The sequence below is a fragment of the Silurus aristotelis genome (assembly GCF_946808225.1).
Source record: "Silurus aristotelis genome assembly, chromosome: 20".
Classification (NCBI taxonomy): Eukaryota; Metazoa; Chordata; class Actinopteri; order Siluriformes; family Siluridae; genus Silurus; species Silurus aristotelis.
In genome coordinates, this window is record NC_139593.1 from 18,623,334 (window position 1) to 18,634,485 (window position 11,152).

The window sequence follows — 11,152 nt, forward strand, 5'->3', positions numbered from 1 at the left end:
AGAGTCACTCCTGGGAAAAAAAAGCAAAGCATTTTTTGTTGTCGTTCCAGATCAAACGCACAGCAGGCTGAAACAACAGCCGCTTGTCGATTCCGCCTCGGATCAATCTGACACTCTCATTAGAGACAACATGCGCCCACTCATACAGCAGGGAGGCTGGCCTTCAGATATACAAGCTTCAAGACACTGTTTGGTGCACCACAGGTTGTAAATGTACACATAGATTACACAGTTTAGGCGTGTAAATTATTTATTTCATTACACCGCTTTCTCACGAAGCAGGTGGAAGAAAATTCCGCAAGGTTGGAGTGGACTTGACACAATAGAGTCAGTTCACTGCTAATGGCAGCCGAGTATCAACCGTCAAAATATAACAGGAAAAGGTACGATGACATAATCAGTAGATAATCGGAGATCTAAAAGTCGAGCAGCTGATAGTCATGACTGGAGTAGTAACGTGTAATTTAAGCGAATTTCAACAAACAGATCCACCAGCGAATGATTGGTCAATAAAAATGACAAGATGAATGTGTGGGGTGAAGTAAAAGTGTGAATTGGTAAACGGATAAACGTAAGCATAAACGAATCAATGAAAGAAGATACGAATGAAAATGAGAGCATTAACTTGATGGTTAACAAAACGTGGATGAGCGAATAAATATTGAATATGCAAATGGAGGCGAATATTAATAACAAACAGAGTGGAATATGTTATATGGACAGACGGATAGATCAATTAATGGCTTTCTATGTGTGCATAGAGAATTGGGGGAATTTAAATAAGAATCGGAACAATGGATGATCGAGTGAACATGTAAATGAGTAAACAAACAGTTATTAGCGGAATAAAGAAGGGAATTCCATCGGATCGATGGAAGAAAAAAAATGTAAAACAGAAAGGACGAGGGAATCGGAGAAGACACAATTTCAACGTAGTTAATGGTAATTTGAGGAACAATCGAATAGGTTGAGTTTAAATTTTACTTCACATGATTGCCTAGTCCAAACAGCTTCTAGTCATGACTAAAGTAGCAAAAAAAAAAAAAAAAAAAAAAAAACCTCTGTGATGCTTTATTGTTGGTTTATTTATTTATTTATTTATTTTCAGAAAAAGATCCTAATTTAAATAAGGAGAATTTTGGTAGTTGCTCTGGCATGAGACAGATTATGGTCTACCTTTTGCCATTTTATCTCTGATTGTGTACTTGTGCTTCAGCTGGCAAACAAGTTCTCAAAAGTCTCTAAAAATTGAAAACTACAGAATTTATTACGACGTGTCTGCTATTTGCAGTTTACACTTATAACACTTGTTTTTTCTCTATATGGTCTTAAGTATGGTAAATCTCCATTCTCATTGGTGTTGGTTCTCATTGGTTTCTCCTGAGATCAGATTCTCACCTAAAAGTAGGGACCATTTATCTAAATCAGTCCGGATCAAACACTTCCAGTCCCATTTTGGACGCCATGTTGGCATGGCAATTATACCAAATGTTCCTGGGTAAAAAAGAAACTAAAATCAGCTATTCTGAATAATGGGATATTTCTTTAGGACCTTTCTCTAGGCATTACTATATATTTGTATGTATTCTGAGTATTTGAGAAGAAGTCATAAGCAGTGTGAGTAACTGAGCAATACGTCAGCATTATGCCACACCAGCATCCAAATAATAGTGATGAGTAATATAAAAGCAGCTAAAGTTTGAATAAATGGCTTTAAATGTGGTTTAGTCACCATAACCTGATGTCAAAACACTTATGCAATCGCCACTGCAATGAAGATGAAATACATTTTCATGAATTTTGAAGTTTCTTTTTTTTTTCTCCAATGTACAACCGATCATTAATCTGTCCTGTGGACGGATTAATTAGGGCTTTCGTATCAGAGGGAAGTGGGCAGGCACTCAGAACAGTGAATGTTCCTGTTCTATAGGTTTAGAAATAAATGTAACTTTTCTTGTTCTTTTTTTCTTTTAGATCAGGATAAAAAAAAAGGGGCTTGTTCTTGTGCCAGGTGTAACCTACTTAGAGTAAAACTTAGTGTACATTGTTCTTTTGTCCTGGGACACCTAAGCTCTATATTTAATAAATAATGCTCACATTTCCCTACAGTACCAGTAACAGATCTGAAAATACAACATTACGGCTTTAAATCCAACAGTGTTTCTCATCCTGAGAACATCTACACCAGGGGTCACCAACCTTTTTGAAACTGAGAGCTACTTCTTGGGTAAAGATTAATGTGAAGGGCTACCAGTTTAAAACACACTTCCGAAATAACAAATTTGCTCAATTCACCTTTAATTATATGTTGTTATTATTAATAATAAATGATAGTCATCTATGTGAAGACACTGATCATGTTAATGATTTCTCACAATAATTATCAACAATGATTTAACAAGGTAGGAAACGGATAGATGCAGCTCACTGGTATGTGGAGCTATGGTGAGCTATTTTTAGAGAAGGCGAATCATGTGGTCCCCGCAGGCACCATGTTGGTGACCCCTAATCTCTACACTGTGAAGCATGGTGGAGGTTGCTTCAGATTCAGCATTTTGGTCTCTTATGAATGCTTCTATTTTGTTTAAATGAAAATGTATTTTGCTTCAACTTTTTACAGGCAAACTTTTGGATTTAGACTTGTTTTGAAGTCTTCATGATGCTTTATTATGGGATTAATTTACTCGTCTATCAAACTCTTGGCATTCATATTACAATTTGAATTGCACATACAGAAGGTGGACCATCAATCATATTTTTATCACTTCTGGCACATAATAATATAATGGCACATATCGCATTGGGGTTTCATTGAAATGGAGATAAATACTAATGGGCTAGTCATTTTACCATCTCATTAACCTCTTTTGATTAGATATTTGCAGTAATTGCTATCCCCACTAGAGGTGGGTATTTGGTCATATAGCTAGATGTACAACAATCACAATATAACAAAATATATCAAATTTAAGGCGTTATCAATCCCATTTAAGTCCACTTCAGTTCGGCACCGCACCGCACTCTTTTCGATCTTTAACTGCTACACCATTTCTCAGGGTAGAAGGAAGACATGCTCCCAGACTCTTCTCTGTTTTAGTTTTTAGGTGGTGAAATGAACATCCACTTGATGTCCAGACAGTTGAGTCTCTAGCAATCTTTAAGCTAAGTCTAAAGACCCACATCTTTCAGCAGTTCTTGAATTAGCACTCATTTAGACTGAAAGAAATCTTGACTTCTAACGATTTTATTTGCATAGTGCATTCAACAATGGACATTATCCAAAAGCAGCTTCACAAAGATAAATATGGTATAGAATATATACGTAAGTCCCAAGAAAAAAAAGGCCCTCAGATGGTATTTGGAAGAAACTGTCAGAGGAACCAGACTTAAAAGAGAACCCATCCTCATCTGGGTGGCACCGAATGTCCATACGTGACAGTTCCATCATTGTTAAACGTAAAATTATTCATGCAAATTGCAGTCCTAAGCCATTGTTGACTGTTTGTATAATTACAATCCAGATCCATTCTTTTAGTCCTTGAGTTGCTTAGTGGCATCATGGATCTATAGGCTTTTCATGTGGAACCATCCTCAGTTGCACAGAGTGGTGAAAGAATGAATGGAACAGGATCCCTGTTCACTGGTACCTCAGGAGGGAGGGAGGGAGAGAGGGGGAGAGAGAGAGAGAGAGAAGAGAGAGAGAGAGAGAGAGAGAGAGAGAGAGAGAGAGAGAGAGAGAGAGAGAGAGAGAAAGATCAATATTAATACCACCTGTATTAGTCTGGTGTCATTATGAACCAGTATCAGATGGTATTTATTAATTGGGATTTAAAAGTATTATTTCATGGATCAACCAAATACCATAAATGTACTGTGAAGGTCAAGGAGGATGAATTTTAACATTTCAGTATTGTATGGATTAGAGACAGTGGCATTGAGTAAAAGACAGAAGGTGGAGCTGAAGGTAGCAGAGCTGAAGATGTTGAGGTTTTCGTTGGGAGTGACGAGGATGGATAAGATTAGAAATGAGTTTATTAGAGGGACAGCGCATGTAGGATGTTTTGGTGACAAGGTGAGGGAGGAGAGATTGAGATAGTTTGGACATGTGCAGAGGAGGGACATGAATTATATTGGTAGAAGAATGCTGAGGATGGAGCCACCAGGTAGGAGGAAAAGAGGAAGGCCAAGGAGGAGGTTCATGGATGTGGTGAGGGAAGACATGCAGGTAGTTGGTGTAAAAGAGGCAGATGTAGAGGACAGGGTGGTATGGAGACGGATGATCCGCTGTGGCAACCCCTAATGGGAGCAGCCGAAAGAAGAAGAAGAAGTTGCAATAATTAAAATGACGCATTATGCATGAGGCAACAGTAGAGGGTTAAACTCAAGAATCATGAATATGGATTTGGACTGTAATTAATATAAACAGTTTTCTATAATGGCTTAAGACAGTTTTTCCATTTAAGTGTCCATCATTGAACAATTGATAACAAAGGATGGAACTGTAATAAATGGACATTTGGTGTCACCCGGATGAGTTTCTCTCTGGTTCCCATCAAGATTTCTTTCTCATACCATGTCAGGGAGGTTTACCTTGCGACAGTCACCATTGGCTCACTCCTTGCGGATAAACCTTTATGGACTGATTTATAAATGTCGAAGTTATATTCGTAATTCTGTGAAGCTGCTTTGGGATGTAAAACTTAAGTTTTATTACTTACACAGTGCGATAGTTAGCATAATGTTAACTAGCAATCTGAGCTCCTGATTTTAATTACACACACACACACACACACACACACACACACACACACACACACACACACAAACCTTTTGCAAAGTAATCCATTTGTATTTGAATTACCTTATATTATTAGGATTTATTTGAAAGCCGAAACACTTGACTTTATTCGGTAATTGACATGTTAGCAAGGGAACTCGTTAGATACAAGTGTAATCAAGGTGTTTAAGAGGTGGAAAAAAAAAAAAAAACTAAGCAACTCAGCATTTGCACTGTTCCACTTTCAGGACAAATGAGTTTTGGCATGAAAAGAGTGCAAAAGGTAAAGGAAGAAGTCGAAAATGGAAGATCTAAGCATCTGCTTAAGTGGAACATAAAACGAACCACATGCTGGGGTTGGGAATCACACTGGCGCTTCATACAAGCAAACAAACAAATAAAAAAAGCAGCTGAAGAGGACAAGGGGCTTTCGGCTCGCTCTCCCAATCAGGCTATCACTTTCGGTTGAAATTCGACTGACCGCGTTGTAGATGACCCAGATCAACACCGAAATATACACCCTGATGGTTTTATTAATAATCTGACACACTCCATCTGCTGGTTCACACTTGTAACATTTCCATCTTTTTTCTCTGGTGCCCCAGTTTTAGTGGTGATATCAAAAATATTATCAAAATCCCATTACAACCGCCATGGCTGAGACGATCAACTCGGTCATGGTCAGGTGAATGAGTCTTTAAGGTGACTCCTTCTTCCACAGTACATTTATGGTATTTGGTCGTCTCAAAGAGTGATTCGTTTATTTTCTATGAGCAAAGCATGAGCAAAATTTCCGTAGGTTACATGCAGAAAACAGAACCGAGTAGTTCGCCTCTCGACTTTTCAAGTCTGAGTTGTTCGTTATGCTATGCTGTTATAGATAGATCTGTATATATAAAAATGATCTAAGCACCTTAAGTTTGTTTTCCCCATAAGGACAGTTAGCTCAATTTGCAAATGAAAGCCAGAGTTCTTTCTTTGCCTCCTAAAAGCATTTTACAAAGACTTGGTACAGTTAAACCCCCCTGACCTACGACAACTCGACTTATGACATTTCGGTATTTTGAATAAAAGACAGGAGGCGGAGCTGGAGGTAGCAGAGCTAAAGATGTTGAGGTTTTCGTTGGGAGTGATGAGGATGGACAGAATTATAAACGAGTTTATTAGAGGGACAGCGTATGTAGGACGTTTTGAAGACAAGGTGAGGGAGGCGAGATTAAGATGGTTTGGACATGTGCAGAGGAGGGACATGGGGTATATTGTTAGGAGAATGCTGAGGATGGAGACACCAGGAAGGAGGAATAGAGGTTTATGGATGTGGTGAGGGAAGACATGCAGGTAGTTGGGTTGAAAGAGGCAGATGTAAAGGACAGGGGGTCTGGAGACGGATGATCCACTGTGGCGACCCCTAATGGGAGAAGCCAAAAGAAGAAGATGATTATGGACTATTAGAACATTCCAGTAACATTTATGTGGGTAAAAAAAATTGGAATTTGGATCTGAAGGTTGTAAGTTCAAATTTCATCCACACCATCTGACAGCCCTGGGCCCCTGAGCAAGGTCCTTATAACCATATATAAGTTGCTCTGGATAATGGGGAATCTGCCAAATGCTGTAAATGTAAATAATTGTGATTTACATTTTACTTATACAACTAAGTAGTTGATGGCTTTGCTCAAGGGCTCAGCAGTGGCAGCTTGGTGGATTTTGAAGTCTTGATCAACACCTTAACCTTTGAGCTACCTCGCAAAAAAAAAAAACATTTACATAATGTCTTGGTTTCATGATAACGATTTAACGATGTACAAAAATGCAATGGAAACCATTGGATAATGCTTTCAATGGTGACCATGGTGATGGTTAGTAAATATATCTGGTAGTGGACAACATTCACAGTTGATCTCCTTGATGATGAAACGATAATGAATGGACATCCTGTGTCACCCAGATAAAGATGAGTTTAGTTCCTCCCAAGGTTTTTTCCTCAAGCCATTTCTTTGGCTCAGTGGCATGGGTGTTTTCCATGCCACTATCTCTACTAATATTAGAACAAGTAGTTAGTTACTAATTTATTATGCTAAAATGTATATACATAATCAATTAATTTCCGTAAAGCTGCTTTTGGACAACGGCCAAGTGTGGCATAAATGGTGCAAAAGAAAAAAAAACAATGAAATTCTAATTTCTGGTTTAGTTTCTATGTCATTTTTCAGCAGCATAAATATCGTAGGTCACGTTTGCATCAATTTTAATGTCCAGATTCTCTGTTCTCAGACGAAAGGTTTTTCTTTTGTTTCCAAAGGCTTTTTGAATGAAATTTCTAGCTACCAAAAAGGATCCATTATACTACCTCTGGATTTCTGTTGTCTGATGCAGGTTGCTAACACATACTCAGGTCTTGACATAAATAGCTAGCAAGATATTAGCTTTTTAACACACCACATTGTATGCGGAACAGAACAAACTACCCAACCGGTTCTCTAACGATGTGTTTGGTCTCTGTCTCTCAAGGGGGAACTGTAGTTTGCTTTCCGTATTTGGCAGTTATGTTAATGTTTTGCTACTTAGCAAATTTTCGTCCCCTTAAAATTTTGCTGGAAACAGGAAGTCTTTTATATGTGTTGTAGTGTACGTTCGAGCCGCTCCAAGGTTTATATCCCTGGGGTTTATTGTAATCTTAATGATTTCACTGCCTCAGCCTCGCCTCACCTTCGGTTCGGGGTAATATCATTTATTTATTCACATTGATGTGCTGCTTTAAAACGAATGTGAAATGAGTTTCTCCATAAGAAACGTGGGAATAGAAAAGCATATCTGATGCATAAAAGTTTCATTTGAAGATTGCTGCTAATGACAGAATATAACAGACATATACATACATACATACATACAAACTATATATATAATATATAATATATATATATTAATATTAAATTTACTGTTCACTTTTAACAGTTCATCATGATGCTGTTTCAAATGTATTCTGTATGTTTAGCTATCCCAAGAATAGCACTGAAAATCGATTATTCTCCAAGGCTTGTGCAATTTTAGGTCTGTGTGTATGTATGTGTATATATATATATATATTGCTGTTATTTCACAAAATTTGTAGCTTGGAGGTTATCGATCAGATGCCATGATGAGGCATCCAATTTTGCCCAACTCCATGGTTACAGTGCTAAAACAAGATATAAATCCGGCAGGATGGGTAAAAATAAACATGCCAACTAATGAAACAATGAGATTAGATCCAGTCTGGTTCTCTGTTTTTGGAAGAAAAAAAAGGTCCACTATCAGCTTCACCACATCCACATTTATTGACTCAGTTCTCCATAGCAGTCCTCATATTACAGATGTGATTGCTAATGAGTCACTGGAACGGCTTGTGCCCTCACTGGCTTGGTGTCTTGAATGGACTGCATTGATCATGTTGCTGTTTTGAGACTTAGCGTTGTAGTGGAGACTGATGCTTCTCGCTAATGAGGATCTTATCACGGGGTCAGGAAATGAAGTCACTATGAAGATTATTGGCGCCTTTGGCCAACACATTTATCCATATTTAATATGACAGTGTTGCTAAATGTGCCATGTTTAACATCCTCTGGCCAGCGTTAACCGCTTTTATATTGAGCATTTACCAAGTCACCTGCGTAATTCCGCACTCACCTGTGTGCTCTTTTAGATTCAAATCCTTTAAGCAGTGTAGACATGTTTGCTTAGAAACCAGAAATGCAATAAAAGCATTAGCATGATGCGTACCTCACACTGTCCAGTGTGTCTTATTTCACATTTTGTTGGTACTAAAGGGTTGTTTCACTCTTAAAACAACTGATAGTATTGTTTTCTTATCAAGTAGAACCCCTACGAATGCTAAAAACTCTTTTAGTTACTCATGGTAATGTACTAAGAAAATAGATAGGGACCAGAGGTTCATAAGTCGATTATTCGTAAGTCAAGAAGAGTAAGATTTACCTGTCTCGGGTTCCACAAGACATGTCTGCCTGGCGTTTCTCTTCTTCACCCTCTGTTTGCGGCGTTGTTAAATCTGAATAGCGCGTGTGGAATTAGATTTTGGGTTTTTTTTCATTTTCCTTGTTATTAAATTTTTTTTTGCGTTTTGATTAGGTGGCTGTGTTTGTATCTCCAAAAATATATAAAATAAAAAAAATGTGTAATGTATAACTTTGTAGAACTCTTTAAAGAAAACGTATTCTCCTTGCATTAAGGTTTTCAAGTAGTATTTTGTTTCAAATTCTAAAGACTTTTAAATGATCTCTGTTTTAAATATTTTTTTAAAGCTACATATCATCGGTTTATTATTTTCTTTTTAATACCTAAAACCTATTTAAAATTTTCCAAAGTTTTTTGAATAAATTCTGGTTTTATGTTCCTCTGGGGTAACCCTAAACAAACTTTTCAAAAAGGTGTTCTTCCCATCCCATAATACTCCATGTAAGTTGACGCCAACCTCTCTTACCAATCAGTATTTTATTTTTAATATCATTTGACTTAACTGTATTGTACTCCGGACACTATTTGAATGATTCTTTAAGCTTTAATGGGTAATTAATAATTTTTCTGGCCCTTCCTGAGAGTAATCATGACCATTTTATTGTAGTGTCTTGAGAGAAAATAAGTCTTATACTAGAAGAATGAATCACTGGAACCATTCAGCTTCCATTCAGTTCAATTTGTTGATTTTTTTAAACATTGAATTTGAAACCAGCCTTACAATATACAAAGTTTATTAAAATATTCATATTATATTATAGGATTAGTTTTGGATTTGAGTCCATAATAAGCAAGATTGAGGCAACAGTGCCAACTAAACGTGGTGGCAGTGGCAAGTAAATGATATGGGGAAGAAACTTTAAGAACACCCAGACTCCAACTTGGAGTTTTCCTCTTTTGGGTAACACTAGATGAGTCACAACTGGGAAAGGGGCTTCAGTATATGATTCTGGTGTTTCCTTTTACTTCATTTTGGTTTTAGCTTTAAATCTATAATATTTCAGAAAAGCTGTGCACTAAACAATGAATAAGACTTGAGTTAGAAATGATTCATTATTAAAAACTTTATTGTTTATATATGACCATCCATTGAAATCTTTGCACTATTTATTCAAGACCATCTTGAGCAATAAGAAGTGATTCTCAGGTAATAGAAGCTCCAAGAAGCAGTAGAGAACCACAATGAGGGCAAGTGCGAAAGGCAAAAGACAAGGGTACCGTTATCTTGTCAGGAAACAGGACTACCATGTGTAGCTAGAAATAGCGAGAGAAAGAGATCGAAAGATAATATAAGGTGTTTTTTTGTCCTGTAGTGTGTTAAAACAGAGTGCAAGCAGAGACTCCTATAGGACTAACTATGGCAGCGTAGCTGAATGGTAGAGCCAGCAGGTAACAAAAGCATGGGGGCACTCAGGGATATGAAGCAGCCAATTCACCATCAACAACCTTGAGTAATTGTAGGAATGTGCGGTTGACAGCATCTGAAAATATCAGTTCACCTAAACTCTCTGTCCTTGAATCCTCCACTTTGGAGAAATTCTATTAACAAAACGTTTGAACAGCCTAAAAACTGTCAATGTTTGAGTTTTGAACACCAAGGCTATTTTATAACTGGGGGGAACTTCAATAGGAATTAAATAAACCGATTTTAGGTACTAATAAACGACCTGCACCTTTTGATTACAGCAGGTATGGTGGATCAAAAAATGATTAAAGAGCCAATTTTAGCGACCATTTGTGGATTGATGTGAGCTGGATCAGGGTTTTGCAACTAATTCCTTTTATTCCCTGGAGCAGAACTTTGTCAACATCCGACATGAGGTTTTGTTTATTTAGTTTTTGTGAACTGGCAGTCTGATTTTTTTTATTTTATTATTATTGATCTGAGGTTTTATTGCTTGAAGCCGGGGCCAGAGAACACATCTTCAAAATTATTTCTGTATGGAACAAGCATATCTACATAACTATCACTATGCTTAACTTCTCTGTCTCTTCATTGCAGCACTTCACAGACACATAGAGGTGGAAGACCACCTCCTTTGATCCGCTAGACTTTAATTTATTTTTTATTTTTTTTATTTATTTAATATTTTATACCTCATTATACCATTTTTTATTTATTAATTTTTTTTTAATTATGCATCTGTTTTTAATAATTTACCATACATCAAAGTGCTAATTAAATATACTAATTATATCTGTGACATCACAATCACCAAAATCCATCTATTTTTACTAATCCAGAGATTTTATCTAACAGATATGTATAGTTAGAATTACTTCTAGAACAAAGCAAACTTATGTGGCTACAAGAACAAGTTAAAGTTTAAACATAATAAAAAACGGTGGTCTCAATGTGGATGG